Genomic DNA, 22,715 nt, shown 5'->3' with positions numbered 1-22,715 from the left:
CGAGTTACGAGGGTTGCGGCCGCCATCGACTGAAATATATTACTGACAAATATTATTCGTATACCAAAACTGACGTAATGCAGGTAAGTAATTGATATGACACTATAAATACACACATTCCAATATTTAAATTTTAAATTATCAATTCAAATATACATACACATACATACGTATACTCATATGTACATATATTTAATCTTGGGATTTGTATCATAAAACATTTGGATCATAAAAATATCCCATACAATAAGAGCCTTGTAAAAATAAAACAGAATGTATGTACTTTGACTTAATTTTAGTGACCCAGCAAGTGTAAGGGGGAATAATTGTTAAAAATATATATACGTGTATATGACGGCTGTTCGGAGAAAGTATTTGGAATGCTTGAGGAAAGGTTATTGAAGAAGATTCCAGAAGTACAGTTCCGTATATGACTGCTATAATAAATACATAGATCAAGATTCTTACAATATCAAAATATAATTAAGATGTTGGCATATATGTACATAGTTTCAATGTTGGATAGAAGGAATATAATAAATATAAGTAATTTATTCTAGAATAAACCAGAAGATAATATAAGTAATAGAGAAATGCAAAAACGTTGTTGTAATTAGTTAAGGTGCCAATTTACATTTACCTATGGCCAAATTAATACATATGTGCTATATATATATATATATATATATATATATATATATATATATATATATATATATATATATATATATATATATATATATATATATATATATAAATTTGGAATTATATTCAAATAATGGGGACAAATGAGGGTAGGTTGCCAATTTGTTTGGAACCATTTCAACGATTAAATCAGATAAATTGTCAAACTTTGATGGAAAAAGATTGACCTAGAGTCACATAAATATACCCAATGTCCGGTCAGCAACACCGGGCCACCAATTGATCCCATGACCCCCCATTTAATAGCATTATACGCTAACCACTGGGCTATGTTGCTGATTAATTAAAACGGTATTAGTAATAAAACTTTTATTGGTAAAGCTTTAAAATATTTAGATTAAGTTTTAGAAAGATCAAAATAATATAAAAATTTCAACAGAATCCTATTCTGCTACATCAAATTGAATCGAATGTGCTATTAGGTAGGAAAAAATAAGTTCGTATAAAGTTTGAATACTCAGAAATAAATAAAAAGCTCAGACTGAATCTATGAGCCACTGAGATATATATGTTGCTGGTTATAATTCGTATTGCCATCATGGTCTCAAACGGTGGCATGGTTACTCAAAACCATTAGCTTCACAACATGTATTGATCTAAAACTTTGAATTGTTATTTTCCGTTCAATGAAATATTAGAAATTCTATATCGAAAGCTGTGACTGAGCTATGGAATAGGACATCTGTAGTTTTTCAAATTTCACTTCATACCAAGCCAATAAATACAAATCGAGACATAAATCAAAGTAGAATTTGAGTAGTTAAGCGAGCGTGGCGTCGTTAATATCCACACAGGTGAAATTTAATGAGGTTTAATTCGCATCAATTCACAAATCCCCACAGCAAACAATTTGCCAAACTCAATTTTACCTTTATCGATACTTGAACTAATCCAGTGTTGCAGTAATCGTCCCGCTTCGAGGTATTAATTTGCACTATAAAACCGCTACGTAAATACACACACACACATATCTGCAATATACAGTATGTAAAAATAACTGGATTAATCACTCAATAGTCGTCTGCGATAGCACCTGCTTTGATACTAAAACAATTAATTGCCACCGCGTCTAATTTCGATTTGATCATCTCGCGTCGTCGAGTTTCCACGATCCGCGGTTTTCAAAACGTTCGCAAAAAAGCTTCAGAGAGCTCTTTAGCTATGGAGTGCCGATAAACTCGATTCGGCTATCGGATTACTTGAAGGCAGTGTCGAATTACTGTGAGTAATTAAAATTTGTTTCACACGGGCCGAATAATGGGTGAATGCCTCGTTGTTTCTAAAAAGTTGCCGGATTGTATCGAAGATGTATCGATCTGACAACAAAAAGCCGATGAAATAACAATAAAAAAAAATCATCATCGTTTCGGATCGATAGACTGCTGCGGTTAAATCACGTCACGTCTTCTATTGTACGAGCGATGGGAATTATAGAAAAAATTATATTACGAGCATTACCTGGTTAAACGAGATTCTCAAATGTTCGACGCGCAACAAGCTACGATTTTATTTATTTACACAAGGATATTATGCTGGAAATTCGGTGTAAGGGTCGCTAAAAGTATGTACACGAATGCAATGTTATAATAAGACGGGCCCGTGTAATTAAATTTCGATTTAATATCCGATAAATATTTGTGGGTGGGTAAGTTACCCGGGGTTATCCGGGGTCTCCGAGGCCACGATACGACCCCGGCAATACGTGATCTGAGGCCAGACGGTGTAAATTAATACCCGCGGTCCATAAAGCGGCCCGCGTAGTCAATAAAGAGACTGTGGCCCACAGGTCTGCTAACACTACAACGCCTGACGTCTTAAGGTGCATTTTACGCGTTACATTATTACCGTCTTTATCACAATGATTCGCTTTATGCGAAACGCTGTTTTATATTTAAAAATAAATAATAAATAAATCCAGGAATAATAGTGTGATAGTAAGAATCGAGTGTGCAGTCGAAAGTTTGGTGGCAAAAGGATGTATCTGCTTTTAATATTGCATTAAATATACGTATGTATGTAAGTGTGCATTTATTTATCGTAGAGGCTGAAACTTGTGTGTTTTTATTACTTTTCGTCTATAACAATTTCGCATTGAATTGTCTACAAAACAAAACAGGTTTATATACGATTCTCGGCAAAGATAGTAAATAATTTATATTTATATGCATAGCCAGATCATAAATAGGATGAAATAAATAATTGAATGGTATACAAGATGTAGAAATAAATTAAATAGACGAAGACCGCATAAATCAAGGAAAATGTTTGAATGAATGTTATATTAGATAGATATGATGAGGATTATGTATTTTCGATAAAATAAGTTGTAAAAATGAATGTATGTATATTTTGTAATATAACACTGATAAGAGCATTTAAATACACTTTTACGTATTCCTAATAATTGTCATTTTGTATTATTTTTTTATTTATGATATTAGATTTGATATATTGTATTACAATGTACTACGAATTGATCTATATTTTGGAAATTATGATTAAAGATATTCTAAAATTGAACCTTTTTTTAATCGCTAAAATAAAACATGAAAATACTAGGTGCAAGATCTGGATGGTTATTAAAATCCAGATCTAAAATCTGAATTAGTTGATTGTAAATAATTTTTTTACATTGTACCTACATTGTAGAATGTGTTAAGTATTTATGTACAATACAAGTTTGGTCATTAGTGTCGCTATGGGGAACCTGTCATGGCACCTATGATAAAAATTAAATATATAAAATAAAATAAAAATAGATAAAATTACAGACCTCCAAGAATAAGTTTCAATGTGTTGAGACTATAAAAAAATGCAATTGTCGATTCATATTTTGTTTTCATTTTAAATTGCGTTAGTGAAATGTAATTAAATATTATAGATAGGTATTTTTAACCGCTTATTCATTTACGAATTGTTTAAAAATATATCTACATACATATGTATATCTAATGAGCATTATCACTAATATTTTCTAGCGCCTCTTATATACATATGTACTATGTAGGTATGTACCTATATATACAAAGACGTAGTGTAGACTTAAAATTATTAAATAATAAATAGAGCTGTACATGAAATATAATTAGTTCCTAGGAGTGAATGATTAGTGAATAACAAGGCAAAGAGCGTCACGGTCAATCATTAAAGGGTTTTTGTTACATTATCTATCGAGCGAGGCAAGCCGCCATTAGCGTCGTTAAACATCTCGCGTTCGGCCTTCATTATATCAGACGTCAATTAAAATTAATTATGTGCAAAATGGGAATTCAATTAGGGCAATTAGGGTTGAAACACCCGCCACGGCCATCAAAACGTCAAACGGCATCAGTCTGCGCGCATCTTCGAATCTAATTTCAACCATAATATCTATAATATAATATAAATACACGAACTTTGACATGTACGTACTACGTACATACATACATACATATATGAATACTTAGTTTAAAAGTCTAGTTTGTGAAATCCCCACCTGACAGACCGCCTAAATTATTCACGGAGACGTCAAAGTTTCACATTCGTACTATGGAAAATCGTTTAATTGTGCATTTCATATTCCATTTGAGGTATTACGCCCGCTTTACGGCCAGTAACTGGTACAGGGCGGCCGAAATTGCACGGCGCTCCCGCAGCACGCCATGCACTTATAAATTGCATTTAATTATCGCTGCACATTTTATTAGATCGAATCGGTAATATTAGAGCGCGCATCGTTGCCGACAAATGGAGCGCACGAATTAACGACCGCTCGTCTGCGAATAGCGAACGAATTTTCCGCCAGATTTTCAATCACGGATTTTTTCCACGATGATAAAATAATAAAAAATACTTTTCACAGATTGAGTATAAAATCGTTAGCATATTTGTATATGTACATGTAAACAGTATAATTCGATAGAACTTTGGAGAACCTTCTCATTGATTCGTATATGTGAACATACATACATATGTGGTAATACATTATGCCCGTCGTTGCTGAAACGGTTGCGATGTTCAAAATAATTATGTGCGTGGTAAACATCATTATATGATTATTCCTACTACCCGCACAATTCTTTATTGGATGGTTCACACTCCAAGGCTTATTTCTGAATGAATGGGTGCCTGAATAGGATTTTTTCCACCTCAGTAAGCGTAGGTTATCTAAGATTATTTGTCTGGTAGCCTGGGTTCATCACTATCGTCATAAAAAGAAGAGTTATTTAAATGGAATTAATGATTAATTCTCTATCGCTTGGTTGTGTTATCTCGCACTAATTCATTGGTTCTGGATGTGGATGCAGGACAATCCGTACTATTTAGTATTTAATTATACAGAATGTGGTCATAGTGTCGATTAAGGGTGACCTGTGATGGCACTATTTAAAATATAAATAAATAAACGAATCAGCATTTTTCACACTTCTATTCATATCTGTTATCACACTTCTATACATACGATTGTATATCTATCCACTTGATTCTACACATTTTCATCATTACTTCGTTTAAAATCTTGCTTGTGGCCTTCCTTGCACTCTTGGGTACCACTTGTGTAATATCTATTCTTCAAACTATTGACTCGAACATTGCTATTTCAATATCTTCACTCTCTTCACTCCACATTTATATTACGTACTTATTTCAGCTACTTTAGTAATACCTCTCACACAAGTGTTTCGTTTCACATTTATCCTTATTATGTGGTTTTAATTTAGATTCCACAATGTTTATTTTTATTAGAATATTTCTATATTGATAACAACAGCTTATAATATTCATAACAGCGTTGAAAATTTAAGAGCAGAATAATTGAAAATATAAGGTACATACGCAGATACTTAATGTATGTAATACATGGATGTATTTCAGAAAGGAACTTAAAGCATACTGATACTTCAATGCTCTCTAAATATAGCGTAGAATAATTGAGACGACTTTATAAGGATTTCGAAAGTGCTCCATCTTCTCAAAAATAATGGACGTCATAGCAAGCATGCGATATAGGTTTTTGAAAGCCCCTTTGAGACTACTTTGGGTCTAATGGGGGCTTTTCATTAAAGGGCGTCGTGGGTCTACGAAGTTTTCGTATTTGTCCACCACGCGTCCGGCGACTGTGCCCCACACCCCCGCCAGCTCTACAAACCCACCCCCACGAATAACGAGGACCCACCCACCCCTCTTTACTTCTTAATTAGTGACGGCAAGTGTAATTGTTTTGTTCTCGTGCCACACGGTGAGGGTGTGGGCGCCGGTTAATTTCCGTGCGAGAATTACTGTTTAAAGTGTACCGCGGGGAGACGGCCAAAACCACCCCTTTCCTTCGCATCCCTGTCCTCTCCCGAATCCCTCCCTTAACACGGAGCTCACTTTCGCTAGTGTTTGAGAGTGGACGTACGTATGTAGGTACAGGAGGCGTTTCCAACCGAGAGGAACGTGACTCGAGTTAATCGTTTCGAGCGAAATGCAATTATAAAAATGGCGGAGTAAATGCGGTGAGCGATTGGGGGGAGGGCCGCGAACCGCCAGTTTACAACAACTGGACGCCCGATTAGGGAGAGAGCAGTTGTCTGAGAGACGATTAAATGCATTCATCATCCTCAACCGCACGCAACTTAAAGGTGTTGAGCTTATTCCTAAGCCCAAGCTTCCTTACTGGGTAAAAAGTGTACTAATATTTTAAAGCTTTTGTTATATAATTTTTGTCAAAAATAGTTTTTTTTTTAATGTAGTTTTAAAATACATTTAAATGTATATGTATTGAAACTTGCGACGCAGATTACATATGTGGAAATATTTTTTTGGCAATTCAAACAGGGGGTGGTTGGGGAGTAATTAAAAATATTATGATATACACGAAAATAAATGAAGTTTTAAGCGTGAGAGACTGGGGGAAAAGGGATATGGGAGTGGGATGGAGAGGGTGTCTGTTAATTAAATTTCAATTTGGGCCCGTCCCATGTGGGAATAGGATACGCGCGAGCAGCGTCACCGATACTCTTGCCTGACGCGCAATACGAGAGGAAAGCGCGTGCCGCACAAAGCCGGCGATTTTATTGTGATCGTATTCAACAAAACGTTAAAAAATTTAATTCTTTCGATTGTAATTAATTTATTTTTTTAATTATGATACAGAGCGGTAGATCATCGATTGAATTTTGATGAAGTTTAAGATATTCAAAAGAATCAAGAGGTACTAAACACTACATTCGATCCGTTGAAATATGATTTAAAACCGAAAAATATGAAAGTGGTACTTGGTGTAATGATAACCTTAGGAGATTAGAGAAATATGAGATGAATCCAATTTTAATTGAAATCATAGGAAGTTCAATTTTTTTTAAATATTTTTCATTGAATTAATTCGAATCAAGATCTAAGCTACAGAATTAGGGTTAAACATTTTGTATATTTACTAGTACAAACAGGTGAATACGTTTAGAAAAGCTTTTTTTAAGCATTATATGAATATATTTTTTTAATTTTAAAATAAATATTTAAACGGGCAATTATTATATGTACCTATACATACATAGATACATGATACATACATACTACGTATTTTAATGTAAATCAACTGATTATATGAGCCGTTATAATTGAAAGTGGCATACTTTGGTCTACTTTTGGTCATTTTGAGAAATATCTCGCCAAATATTAAACATGTGTTGCGTTCAACAAATTTAAAAATACTAGTGGCCTGTAATACGTTTATTCTGCTTTTCCAAGATTCTGAACATATTGAATAAAAATAAGTGATAAATGAGTGTAAAACATTTTTTTTAATTAAGTCAAACAGTGTTTTTGGAGCTGAAAATGGACTCCCGCCATTTATGTATATAACGGCTCATATATGAAAGGCTTATTTCGTCACACTGTTCGATCGCCTGACGATTGTTCGTACAGACGTATTACTAGAATTTGCGAGAAAGGGGAGGGGAGGGATACTGATTTTATTGGATCCTTTACAATTAAATGAGATAAAAATACAAACTTTATCAGGAGATCTGAATTTTCGATCACCGTCATTGATAAAAATGTGAAAATTTAGTGTATGTAGGTAATAAAGTCTTTAAATAATATACACTGGTTAAAATCCTTTGTAGATTTACAAACAAATGTTGAGTAAAATGCATTCACAAAAAAATGGAAACAAAATAAAAATTACTTTTACATGAAAAGCTTCGGTAAAGTGCGCTTAATACAAAAAAAAATGAAATAAAATAGAAAATTGCCGGTTGATGCCGGGAGCTTTGCGTTGAATCGCCTCGCGGTCGACTGAACGAGTTACATCGGCCGAAGCAGGGAGTTTCAATTGTTCAGTTTTTATTTCAAATGTAAAACAATTAAAAATATTAATGAAAAAAGGGTGGCAAGGGATGGGGGAGGGTGGCGAGTGTGCGGTTCGCTTCGGAAAAAAGTTTTTCACCGGCCGTCGGACGGGCCGGGAAATCTCATAAATTGATTATGAGACGGTTATTGAATGAAAAACATGGTTGTATTTCGAGAGGCTTTGGCCGCACCGCGTGCCGCCGCTTTAGCTTTAGACGAATGTTTGCTTTCAGCTGAAATTAGGTAACCAAATAAAATATGGACGCCACCCGGCCAAAAGTGCGAGTTTTGCACAAGCGAACTTTTCAAATCCAAAATTCAAAAAAAAAAAAAAACAAGAAAAAATAAGCGACACGAACAAGCAAGCAACCCTATTCCCATTCCCCACGGCTATTGTTTATGGGAGTGCGGTTTGGATCCGTCGAACAGTTAATATTGATATATGTGAAGAGAGCTAGTCTAGTGCGAGCCAACATTTTCCGAAATTCGTGAATTAAATTTAAAACGTGTTACACGCAATGTATATAAGTACGTAGGTACGAATATAATTATCTTCTCATACATTACAGGTATATTTATGGATAATAATTTCAAAAGTGAGGATGTAACGTTGTACGGTTGAGGTTTAACGTGGGTCGATCACTCGTGTAGAGCTCCGTGGAGCAAGTTGAATACGATCCGGCTAGTGGTGTAATAATATTCGGCGGTTAGTAACCTGAAAGGGTTAATGGCGACGGTAATGTACCGGCTACAACAATTTGCAGCTCGAGCCTGGGGCCGCCCCGTACAGGTGTGCCTGCCTCAAGATGTCGGGACCCGGCCCTGGCCCCCTCTGACATGGTATTACCGTTCACCGCCAAAAATGTCCCATATGTTTTTTTTATATAATACATAATAAATTCAAATTGCTCAAAACTATTTTTATTGCAGTCGTCTTGCAATAATATTCAACATTTATTTAAAATACGTATCACATTCAACGATGAAAAAAAATTCAACACATATTTATGATACGAAAATTTCAGTTACAATAATCTAACCTACGTGAGTAATATTTTGGCAGTGCGACTTCATTTTATTTTAATTGCATATTAAATATAATATATTGCACAATTAATTTATATAAGTTTTTTATAGTTGTAAATCATGAAGTCGCAATTCCAAATTATTAATAGCAAAATTACGTACAACATAAAATAAAATGTAACATTACATTAAATCATTAAAAAAAAAACCAACTTAATCAACTACGAAAATGTACTGGGTACTACATATATATTAAAGGTAATTCAGACTTAATTACCTTTTAATCCGATTGCTATAAACATAAAATATTGAAATTAACATAAAACGCAACAATTGTTATTAAAATCATATATGATAAAAACATATAATAAAAAAAATATAAGTGCATTAAAAATATTTTGAAAAAAGCAGATTCTATACAACATTTGCCATTTTCAAATATAACGGCTCACATGTATTTAAAAATACAATGTTAAAGTTTTGAACTACTATAATTAAAGGTTTGTATTTGTTAGAAACGGAACTATAGAGTCAGAGTCGTTAAAAATCGAGCGACAATGACTTTTAAAACTTGTATGATATGTGAATATTACTAACGAGCACGTCTGTGGCGAGAGTGATTTATTGATACCCAATATATATGTGTAGATCTAAGACACAATGTTTCTACCGTTGTTTTCATCTTGATACTAATAGAGAATACTATTACGCATGAAATCCTAATACAAGAAATACGATATACGAATAATACAGACTGATTGCAGCTGAAAATTGCGCTTCATGTTTTTGAAACAATATATTTGATTGGGTATTTTGAGGAAAATCATCAATTATTCAACTTAGCAACAACGCGAAATAAAGTCACAAAATAAGAATGCATGTAGGCAGAACACGGAATTACTCAGCTCCGTGGCTGAGGGTGGTGAAGGTCAAGCGAGGAGGGTCACGGGTTCAGTTCCCAGCACAGCCTCTGGCCCCGGCACGACCGGCATTCACTCGAGAACATCTTCGGACATTATCATACACACATACACCGCCACGCTGCAAATACATACATCATCGACATCGAAAAATAATACCCAGTTTACTTTACATAATTAGAATTGTCGTAATCGGATAAACTAAATCTCAAACGCGCCGAAGGAGAAAGAGCGAGAAAAAAACCAACCTTAACGATAATTAATATAGACGTGAAATATTAAAATGACGAGCAGTCAAACGCAATTAGGCGTAATGGACAGGTAGAAAGACGCCAATTTGTCTGCCACAAGCGCGGCGCTGACTCGACACTATGCATGTAATGATCTGTATACATACATCTTGCGTACCTACGAGATCATTGAAGAGGACGGTCGTTAACAAAAGGCGTGATGATATCTGACGAAACGAAACGAAAAAACGGCACAAACGTTTAATTATAACTTGGATTGAAAAACGCAAAAAAAGAACGGAAAAAGAGAAGCACGCGATCGGACCTATTTAGGACGTTTCGTAATTGATTCGTGTCTCCGAATGTGATTACCGTAAAATTTGAATATCGTGATTGTGAATTTGCTAATACGGCACGATTGCGTCTAGACCTCTAACAAAATGTATGTATGTGTAGTATAATTTCATATACGTAATACGTGTGGGTGTATGTTATTCAGGTATGTACTGGAGATGATTGGTCGCCGAGGTATGTCGTCGTTAATGAGGGGTGATGCTAGGGGGCGAGGGCCTTTCAACAATGTTATACCTGATTTGTCTTACTGTGATTACCGTCGACTATCGGGTCTCATCCGTGATTCTATAATAATTACTGTCTACCACTTCCTCACATGCCATTATACACAGAAGTTAAAGAGCAGACTTTTCAATCGCTCAGTTAAGTTTGGCATTTGAGTTGATGACTATGTCCATATGCATGTACATATGTATGTTATAGTAGGAATTGAAGCGAATTTCAAAAAAATAATCACAAGAATTGAAAAAAAAAATAATGACAGGTTGGTCAAGCAAGTTCAGGTCAAATCGAATATATCAGATTTGGATATTTTGAATGACAAATTGATTTAATTTCCTAATTCTAATGATACTATTGTAGCGTGGACGTGTAGAGGGTTTTTCGAGATCAGAGTGAAAGACGTAGCAGTAGTGCTAGAGGTAGTTTACTGTTTTTGATCCGTCCACGTGCCAGCTCTAAATGAAGCACAAACTAAAACCGCCTAATATGTATACCCATCAGGCACATACTTTCTGCACAGAGATATCATAGGTTTGTGCGTCGCGATACCTTATTGGTTGTTGTATACGACTCGTTTATACGCTGAGGTCTTTTTGGCGCGAACGTGAGATCAAGCGATCAGCGCTAGTAAACCAGTGGTCGACGAACACCAATCACCTAAGATCTACGTTACAATATTATATGTATGGCACTCCAACAAAGCCGCGCACGACGATGCCACACTGACAAAGCCGCGCAGTGCAGTGACGCGTCGACATAGCACGCGTAGGACAAAATTAAATTTCGATGTATTATATACATATTTAATAAATAGCAAAAAAACATACTCATAATTAGGCATTGGAGTCAAGTGGGCGCAACATTAACAAAAAAAGAGGTTTTTGCAGGAGCCTAATTAGGCGTCACACCTTTTCAAATTTATAAAATAATTAGATGAATTAAATAGCGTATTGATGAAAAATTTCGGATTTAAATACCATTAAAACAGACTGATTGCTCTAAAACTGAAAATATTAATACAATATGGTATTTCAACTATTTAAAATATTCATCCTCAGTCGAACTTTTTTTGTATTCAATTTTGTAGTTTTATTTTGCGCGGCATTGTCGGCGCGGCTTTATCGGCGTGGCATTGATAGGCTGTTCTGCGTGAGTTTATCGACGCGGCATTGTCGGGTCATTATAAGTATGTATTTGTATAAAACATTTAAACTACTAAGCATTTTTACATAAAACACAGGTTGAGAAACTCTGCGTTGACTTTAATAGAAACAAAAAGATATTTACTCACTTCTCAAATTAATTGCTCAAAATATTGGAAATATTCATCCTCACCTGAAACAAATAAAAAGAAAATGATTAAAATATTTATAGACATACATAATTGGAATTTCTAGAAATCAATTAATTTTTATACAAAAAAAATAATAAACGAACATTTTTTTTAATATTGATACCTACACAGATACTAATTTAAAATACCCATATAAAATTATATATAATTTCAAGAATCGTTTCTACAAAACGACCTTTTCAGAAAAAAAATCTCACGCATTCACTTAAACCTATAATCATTTTAGAAAGGACCCTTTTCGAAGACTGCCAACATTCTGAATGTCGACTATATTAAATTAATAAATGTATAAATTCAAACAGACAAATTATCAGTATCGGAAACGAGACCGCAATCTAAGAAAATCCAAACTATCGAAGAGACGGAAAAGGGGGGGGTTTAATCTATTGTGCTTCGTCGATGGCTGCATTGGACGCAAGTTCGACATCACAATGGCTTATTCGCCGATTCATAACTTTATTTGTATGCCATTGTCTGACCAGAAACACGTACAAGGCCCGTACAGATTTACAAAGGCAGGTATGGATCTCGGCTAATTCGCCCCTCACTTGCATACAATCCAATTACCCGAGATCCGGAGCGCGGCGGTGCATTCCGGAGACGTGCATTGCACTGCATGCATGCGCTAGACGGCGTACAATTGTATCAATCATTTAAGACAAGTGGTTAGTCAAAGACGGGACCGGACCGCCGAGGATGGGGTGGCGAACTCCACCCCCCACCGGGTTCGGCTAATTAAATTACCGGATCCCGCGTCGACACACCGACGACGGAAACGAGAACGGGAATGCCGGCGACAGGTAAAACCGACCACTAATCGCAGAGCCCTTTGTCTAGCCGGGCAGCCGCATTATGCACGCCGAACTTGGTCCTTATTCAAGGGAAATACCATATTTAAGCGACTACCCCCCATCCTTCCGTCATCCAATCGTTTAGTGTCCGATGTCGATATTGAATCCTGTATCAATTGAGATTTATGATCTGTCCGGATTTAATATTTGAATAGCCTATTGAATGAATTGAATGTATGTATAACATACATATGTTTGATTGAAATATTGTACAGATGTATGTATGTATGTATGTTCATTATAACAGGAAGAGATAAAAAGCGAAATACAAATATGATATGAGTGGGTTGGGTGGAAAATGGAAAATCTGTGGGGTGTTGCAGAAGCCTTCATCCAGTAGTTGATGGTGAACGACTACAAATGATGATTTTTTTGTTATTTTATGTATATATATATATATATATATATATATATATATAAATATACATAGAGAATATATACATATGTACATAGAGTATGTGGGTGGGTAGCATATATTTATAATAATCAACAAATCCAAAATTCTATAAACACAAATTTGTGAGAAATGGGGAATAGGTTGCCAATTTGGTGGATCCGTCCGACCAATAAAATCAGATAAATTGGCTCTGATACGAAACGATCGACCTGTAGTCACCTATATCCAAGGTCTGGTCAGCAACACTGGGCCGTGAATCCAACTTCGAGCTATGAGTTTGACTGAGCAAAGTTGCTGATTATGTTGATGAATATATGTATGTACATACATATGTACTTATGTATGTCTATAGTCTGTAAATGTGAATAACTCTTATTGATAAATACATACAAATTGGTCCTAAACCAACGAGTGTATAAAAGTGTTGAAGAAGTTACTAAAATAATGCACTAGTGTTTTCATTTGAAAAATGTGTGAAACAAATTGGAAATGAAGTTGTCTCTCAGTTTGAAGTATAATATAATATATTAAATCTCTCAACTAACATTCATTTCAAAAGCTGCCCTCTAACTAAGCATAACATTTTAGAAATAGAATAGTGTTATATGCTTCTAAAATGAAAACGTCCTATTATGTACTACGAAAATTGTATGAGAAAGAATTATATCGATATTCTGCGAAGAAAATGATTGATTTCCGTTTCCGACGCAGAAAAAGCGTACAATAATAATCAAGGATCACACACACAGCTCATAATAGAAGGAAACTCTTGTACGTGATCCACAGTACAAATGAAAATAATAATTTTAATTTCCGCAAAAATAAAAACAAGTTTACAAATGATAAAAATTATTTTTTAATTTTTGCATCGTTTATTTGACATGTTCACGTGTATATTTTTTAATTAAAATTAATGGCATATTTTATACTTTTTATTTATTTTCAATAATTGATTATAATGACGATTCGCCACACGTCATTAGTCAATTGACCGCACGCTGCGAACGTTTCGAGTCGGCACAAGAAAAAACTTCCAATACATCCAATCGAAGATTCCGTAATAAAAATTACAATAAATAAAATGGCGTATGGATTAAATCGGGGATTCGTCACATGTACGAGTGCGGAAAAAATCGTGGAAAATTGACGATGCCATTAGCGGGTTCTCCGTTCTCTTCCATTATTAGATTGGGCGAATTAGGCGTGACGTGTGTGTGCTTATTGTACGTCAAAAATGTAATTAAGCGTATTAAATATTAATGGGAAAATATTAACGTTCCGTTAAAAGCAACCCCCGCGAACCCCTCGACGGGGGGCTAACGTTTTCGTATAGAGTTTCGTTCGCGTACGAAACGGAATGATTACTCAGAGCCTCCAAGAAGAAACAATAAACTAGAGTGAACATCAGGATAATTGAGGGAGTAATTGAATGCGAGAAGCGCTTCCAGATACGTGCGTGCGTGAGCAAAGGATGTATGTATGCAGTATGTAGGTATGGTATGGCCGCGTACGTGTGTTTGTACACACGAATACATATCGCATTTGTATGATGACAAATGGTAAAGTTTAGTCTGCGGAGCGAGAGATGAGCCGGCTAAAGCTTTTAACTCGCAGATTACATATAATTCGATTATGTGTCGCGAACGTGTTAAGCGAATTCGCGTGATTCCGCCATTGCTCCGGCAAAATCGCTTCATTTACCGCAAATTTAAACAGAGCCCGCAGATTTGGACTTGTTTATAACGTTAGTTATGACTTTGAGAGTTATTTGTGGTGCAATTTAAATGGTCTCAATTGTATTTTATATTACATGTATACATAGGTCTTGTATTTGGCGAAAAAAGTTGTTATTTTTTTGTTATACTATTTATTTATTGTACTTTTTATATTAAAATATGAACTAATACATTAATGAATTATGTTTTTTTTTTATTTTATGCCTATATACATATGTACCATGAAATAATGATGTTTCCGCCGGTATAGAATTTACACGCTTTTGTTTTCAATACATAGACAATTTATTAATAGATAAGACTGAAATAAAATACATACATAGATACAACGGGAATATCGAATTATTCAAGTGAAAATTCAGTAAGGAGCGTTACGGCAGATTGCAGATTTAGCGTTGCGAAATATGTGCTTTTCTTTCTAACATCTGCTAGTTATTTTTGCATACTTATTATAAGATGTTGAATATACACCAGTACAATATACAATATAATGCGTCTCTCTTATCAGAAGTATTAATTCGAATATCAAATTGGAATATTTTAAGCATGTACTAGGAGCACCAAGGTCGGATTTTATATTTTTTTTCGGAGATTCTAGAGTTGATGTACATTAATATGTATATTTAGTGAAGAGGAGCCGTGCGATGGGGGCGGCGACCATGGGCGTCAAAATCAGGAGGCATCAAAATCGTTAAAACTGAATGCGACAATTCCCGCCTTTAAGTGAAAATTTTCAAAAAATGAACCATTTAGAAGTCCCTTTAGAAAGTTTAGAAATTAATTTGCTGAAAAACTAAAAATATGAAGATATGAAAAATATAATAGAAATTTTTGAGTACTGATATATGTAGATCAGTAACCGCAGCATAAGATGAAAGATTTTTCAAAAAAACTTACAATAGTCAAAAGTTATTTGAGATCTTTAATGGTTCAGGACCGACTGGATTATTTACATATTTATACTTTTAATTGAAAGCAAGACAAATCTTAGATTTAGATAAAATTATCGACGATTTTGCCTCTTTGAGGTAAGGAAGATAAAATTTTAATATAAATATTTCTTTTAGATTACATATGTTTTTTTTCTTCACAATATTATCTAAATTCTTCGTACGGCTCTGGTTTCCTATGTATGGTTTTTGCAAGATTCATACGATATGCAATTCGTTAGCGAGCCAGACGAAAAGAGGCTGCGGGTCACATTCTGGCCCGTGGGCTGTGGTTTTGAGACCCCTGCTCTGTATTTTGTAAAACTAATATATTGAATAAACTAGTGACGTTTACTCAGCATTTGATTAGTTTTCTACTAAGCCTGAAGAATACTGTATATGAAAAAGTACCTACATATGTACATAGTAGTCATTCCTTTCTTTCAAAAGTTTAATTTGTGTTGTGCAGTAAAACTCTCTCTCCCCCCGTCATACAGCCTCACTTAATTTGCGCGAGCAGGATACAAGAGAACCAAAAGGAACAGGATTTTCGATCTTTCGACCTTTCGATGCCGTGAGAAGTGAATTGTCAGTTTGTCTAGTGAAGAGCAGAATAGAAATTAAAGAAAAAAATGCAGTTGTACAAGTTTAATTTTTTGTATGAAATACATAGTTAATAGGCATTGATTGGATCGAAGCGTAAAGCGAATGCCTAGTGCAAGGTTTAAAACATTTAAAAAATATTTTGAAATGACATATGTATAATACACAAATTGAACGAAACTGAACAGTCGGTTTTGTTATAATGCACACAATTCGGCACAGTGACGGTGCGGTACAAAAGCTCACCGGGACGATCTCTATTAGAGAGAGCGCCGCGGGAGAGAAACGAGCGGACGATACAAATGAACACGTTTAAGCTAATATTGTTTTCGAGCATATCCCACTAGGAAAAACTAATGAATGAAAAACGGCGGAAAATGGTGTGAAACCGGCGCTAACGAGCGACGCCGCCCGCACCGGGCGATTTCATCCCGTGGGATGAGAGCACGAATGGGGAGGAAGAGGGGGTTTCTTGCCACCCACCTCGACAAAGGAGATAATTAGTGGCTGAGGGGTCCGATGTCACACACGTACCGACACCTACGTCTACACCTCGTTATACCCACCTATACACCGGATGCAAATAAGAAAAGTTTCAGCTGAAGAACCAGCAATTACCCTTCAATTATTTTTTTTTAGAATATTGTCGCTTCGCGAAAATGTAATTTTACTATAATCTAGCAATTGCCGTAGACTAAGTTAGATTGCGAATTATCCAATACGTATTTATGTATGTATAATTTGAAATTTGTTTACTTCAATGTATACATTTGTATGATTTCTCATTGATTGATTTTGTCTTTTTTTTTTATACGTGATCATTTATTTATTTAAGTTTGGACCATTACAGGAAACCCTAATCAACCACAATGGTCGAAAAATAAAATAAATACATACATACATATACAGAAACATTTATACATAATCATAAAAAAATAAAGCATTATAACAGTAGCAGATAAAATAAAAATTTCAAGTAATAAAATACAAAGAAAGGAATGTCTTGCACCTACAGCCAGTTCCAATAAATAAGAACCAGCTGCACATATAAAACATCCTTGCAAGGAGCAAATGGAAGAGAGAAGATCAAAGTTCCACTCCATCACATACAATTATAAAAATAATGGTGAGTGCAGGAAAATTAATTTATGCATGAAAAAAATACAATATATCATTATTACTATTATCGGCATGTGTTGTTTGTTTGGTCACAAAACCGCCCTGAGAAAGGTACAAACAAGATAAATATAGCAATGTTGGGAAAAAAGAAAATTGGTACTATTAATATTGATAATAAATTGTAATGACAGGTAGGGAAAATAATTACAATGTGTATATAATATTTAAGGAAGTCCTTGAAAGATAATATGAAAAAAATAGCACGAATGATATAACACAAACATGTATCTACATACATATAAAATATAATCGAATTCGATACATTTAGATTATATGTAGACTTTTCAATATTAATATGTAGGTCTATTATTAATGTTTCAATGAAATAATTATAATAATATATAGGATCATATATGTATGTAAATACAACGGGGTTTTTATTTGTACAACAAACGCACTATTTTAATCAAAGCATGAAATTACGACGAAAATTTCACACATGTGGGGGTTCGTTAGAAATGCGATACATCTGAACAAGTTTTAGTTCTTCGCCGAATTTCACAATCGAAAGTTCCAAACTAAAAACCTTCGGAAACGGACGACGTCAATTAGTAATCGAGAGGTCTCACCACGGGCGAGGGACGAAGGGTCGATATTCAAAAATGCGAAGAGGCGTTTTTCACCGGTAAAGGGTCCAAAAGGCGAACCGAACGGACAAAACGCCTAATTGTTCGACGCCCATGAGTGTTTTTGATACGGCAAACGATCGCTTTGAAAATTTAATGACGTATGCGGATAAAGCGGGAAATTTTCAAAGCGAAAATATCGGCGACGGTCAACTTGACAGCTCAATTAATTTACAGGTAAAAGGAGTATAAGGGAACGCGATTTTTCAGCCGTCAAACGTCACCGTGAGCGTAAACGTTAGCACTTGTCTCTGGAAAAAAAAAAAAAACCAACAACACGTAAAGGTTCAATACAATATTTTTAATTAATCACCGAGGAATATGGCACAATGGACACGGATTGTAATTGAGTTTATTATTAGGCTTTCGTGCAAATATGGCGAGAGTCGTCGGTCTCAAAGGGAGTTGGCCGGTCGAGCGGCCAAGTAAAGGGTCCCACCCGGCAACTATCAGTTGATTGATCAAATAACGAGGGTAAGTAATTAAAGTCGTGATTGGGCACGGGCAGCAGACGGTGTGCGATTACTCACGGTGCCTCTGGCCAATCTATTGCTCTCGTAATCACGGCCTATGGTGCTTCGGCACAAAACCCGATAGCGCGGCCGACTCCTGTCGAAAGCTCCAAAGCTCGTGTTCTGAGCGATTGCAATTGCCTTAGACACGATATAGCTCTATCAGTCGATGGGTCCCTCTCCAAATATACGTATGTACAAAGATTTGATTTAACAATCATTTTTTTGGTTTTACGATTGCATGACGTTGCAGATATGCATGAAGTTTACTTCGCTCGTTTTCCAACACCAACATTTTCCAACAAATTAATCTTATACGTAGTTCTGCTAAAAGGACTGGACTAACAAGTGATTGTCTTCTAGTTGAATATATATGCCAACAGTATGGCTCGGTGGTTACGTTTATGTATAGCACCGAAAGGTTACCGGGTTCAATCCCCTACTAATCTTTAATGCTGCTGGTCAGACTTGGATATTTGTGACTCCAAGTCGATCGTTTCCTATCAGAGTTGAAACGGTTCCATCAAATTGGCAAAAACCATCCTATCCATCGATTCTTAAATACTTTTTATTATTACTAAATTATGTTCACAATACATCTAATAGCTACTAAATTTTAATTTAATTTTGTTAGTAATCAGTATTATATTATTCTAATTTTAATGTACAGCATAATAGGAAAAAGAGCTCAAAACCCTAATCACAATTCTATTAATTAAAGACTCTCTAAAGTCGACGATCTAAAGCAGATTGTGTTTAGGTAATCTGCGTTTATACCTGATGGGTAGACATTTTGTTGTAATCACCGAGACTCTTCACAAGTGTGTTAGTATGGTTATTAGTGATTCTGTCATAGAATCTACTGGTTACTTTGTTAGTAATGTAACACAAATATCTGAGTTTGATTTATCTCCAATATGTAAAAAATTATGTACAAGTCTAAATACATAGATGTCTCTATGGATTAATTGATTCATTAGTTCATTGTTAATTTCGTATTCTTCAGCCTCTAGAAATAAAGCGATTTATGTAATAAAAATGTTGCAATGTTTGTAATTAATTGAGTTTGCCATTTTTTTCTGATTTCATTTTTGAAACGGTTCCTCGACTACCCGCTTTCTCGAAAATTCGTACATTTGCGAGAAACACATTCTACATAAAATTTAGGTATGCATCTTTTTAATATCAACACATTCGTCATGAATTAACGATAAATAAATTATGTTCAAATAATGATGACAAATGGGTTGCCAATTTATTTAGAACCAGTTTAACAATGAAATCAGATAAATTGGCAAACTCTGATCGGCTTGGAGTCACAACAACACTGGGCCGGGGATTGAACCCATAATCTCTAAGTTGAAAGCATTATACGCTAACCACTAAGCTATTTTGTGGGTTAATGAATAATTAGTAAAGGATTAAAATATTTAGATATGTAAGTTTAAGCAAGATTAAAATATTAACCAAATCCTAATCTGAAATACTTTCGAATTGAATTGAATTGAAATACTTTCGAATATTAAAAAAAGCTAAGTCTGAATTTGTTATATTCGGCAAGAAGTCTTTTAAAATCAGATTTTACAAAAAATCCATTTTTTTCAAACTTTTGGGTCCATTGGTGTGGGCTGACGCCCATCAACCTACACTCAAAAGCGTATAAACTCTCGTGAACGAATTTTATTTAACATCTGAAAAGAAGTAAGAGTATGACATGAGAAATTTATAATTTTTGAAGAGTTTCAATTTTTTTACATTTATAGATATGTATACTGAAAACTGGTTCAAAAATGTAGAATTTTAGAATTGTTTATCAGAAGGTAGGAAATTCGGTGTGTATTTGTATCATAGAATAATAACGTATGTATGTATGTGGATATATGTATGTAGTAAAAATAGGTGGATCAATAAGTAGGTAGAGTGGGTAATTTGGTCCCTCTTCCTTATTCTAAATTCGAATATTCTGCATTTGTATAATTCCATTGTCTATTTGAATTCCAAAGTATTCATCCGTGTCATTACATCAAAACGACAGTCTCGGATTTATTGCCGTTATTTCTCGAAATATGATACTTTTGAATCTTTCTAGTTATTGACACAGTACATGTCATGATTTGTTGGCACAGTAAAAAAGCGAAACACTTAAATTACGTCACTGTTCGAAACGTGAGACATGCAAATTTATATTGTACAACCTCGGCTATGTAAATTTTTAACACGTTGGAAATCGAAGACATTAACCGATCGACTTGGAATATCTTCAGCGTCTAAACTGAAAAGTTCCGGTTCGTAAACCGACGACTTTATTGTATTTCGATCCAATTTAAACCGAGAGCTTACGATTCCTCCGCGATTCTATCGAATGAAAAACACGCTTTAAGACTTTAAATAAATCATCGAAAAACATTTCAAATGACTATATACATATGTATGTATGTATATCAAAAGCATTGTTATGCATACACAAATTAAATTTCAAAATACACTTCGTATACATCAATTACTTAATTATCTATTTATATTCGTTCGTAAGCAATATTCGATATGAAAATTGCCAGTGCAATTTCTTTACAGCCATTTTACACCCACGCGTGTACCACTTTTGGTTCATCGATTTCGCTCTCTCGACTCTATCAAAAGGTGCATAAGAGCAATCTTAAGCAGATTTAATTACGCGAGGTCAACAATGCAACACCTGCATACATAGGATTTCACACAAATACAAAAAGCACAAATTGCACCGATGTAATTAATTGTAATAGTGAGCCGTAATAACGAAATGGTAAACTTAACAAATTAGCTTATTACAATTGGCGCTATCATTTGTGAGCTACAATAGCAGTTTACCGGCGCGCGAGCAATTTTACATCGTTAACGCGAGAAGTAATGGCTAAAGAGAGTAGTAACGTTTAAACGGTGCGAAGGCGTTTGTACAGAACGAAACTGGTTTGATAAACAACAATAATTAGTCGGTGAAACAAAACGAAATAATAAAAATAAAAAAAAACAACAACGAAGTAACACATTAAGATGAAACATAATAGCTGGTGCTTTTTTTTTTTTTTTTTGTATATATTGGTCGTCCGAGTCAAGGAAAGAGAAACATCTCTCACTATTTCGCCGTGTCCAATTACTGGCATGTAATTACTTTAATATTTCACGTGCGCGCTGGGTTTTGGTCTAAAAACGAGAGCGCGTGGGAAGAGCCTGTTGCTGGAGCATGTACCAATGGTCGGTCGGTCGGTCTCAAATGGGCTAGTGGTGTTCGCTCGAGAGTTTTTCGACCGAGAGGTCAGGGTTGGGCCACCGGGCAAATGGGCTTTCCGTGTTTTTCTGATCGGATCGCGACAAATGCCGGAACATTTGTTAATAGGTCACAGCCGATTGTTTCCTCGATCATCGGTGAAAGCGTTTACAATTGTGTGTTCACACTCACGGCTACTTATCGTGCGATGCAATCGATTTTCGATAGTTGATTGAATAAGAAAAGGATATATATGTATGTATGCAAGTATAGACTTGAGGAAATATCTTAGATGTAATGAGTTGCGTACATCATGATTCATTAGGATGACTTGAAATATGTAGGAGGAAAAATCCATCAGCTGCCAGATAGACAACCTTTCATTCATGATCAATATAATGAACAAAATCAAGTAGATATGTATATATCTATGCATGATAATAGCATAAAACTTTATTTTATTAGAAAATAATTGGCCCAATAACGATTGAACAAGGTTGATTCCTCATCAGA

At 34.9% G+C, this 22,715-nt stretch overlaps 1 protein-coding gene across 10 annotated transcripts in view; it reads right to left on the bottom strand.

Annotated features, from left to right (window-relative positions):
• The window catches only part of LOC143910264 (LIM domain transcription factor LMO4.2), a 361,988-nt gene that overhangs the window by 35,134 nt on the left and 304,139 nt on the right, over positions 1–22,715 (bottom strand). Inside the window, exon 5 of one of the 10 annotated variants that reach the window (XM_077428664.1) lies at positions 11,843–12,106. The exons of 8 other annotated variants lie outside the window; for them this stretch is intronic. The gene's annotated coding sequence lies outside the window, so the exon portion shown is untranslated. Of the gene's footprint in view, positions 1–11,842; positions 12,107–22,715 lie in introns of those variants that run through there. One more of the 10 variants, XM_077428666.1, reaches the window with a different exon arrangement.

This window comes from Arctopsyche grandis, chromosome 4, assembly GCF_051622035.1.
Source record: "Arctopsyche grandis isolate Sample6627 chromosome 4, ASM5162203v2, whole genome shotgun sequence".
NCBI lineage: Eukaryota > Metazoa > Arthropoda > Insecta > Trichoptera > Hydropsychidae > Arctopsyche > Arctopsyche grandis.
This window is presented reverse-complemented; position numbering and strand designations above follow the sequence as displayed.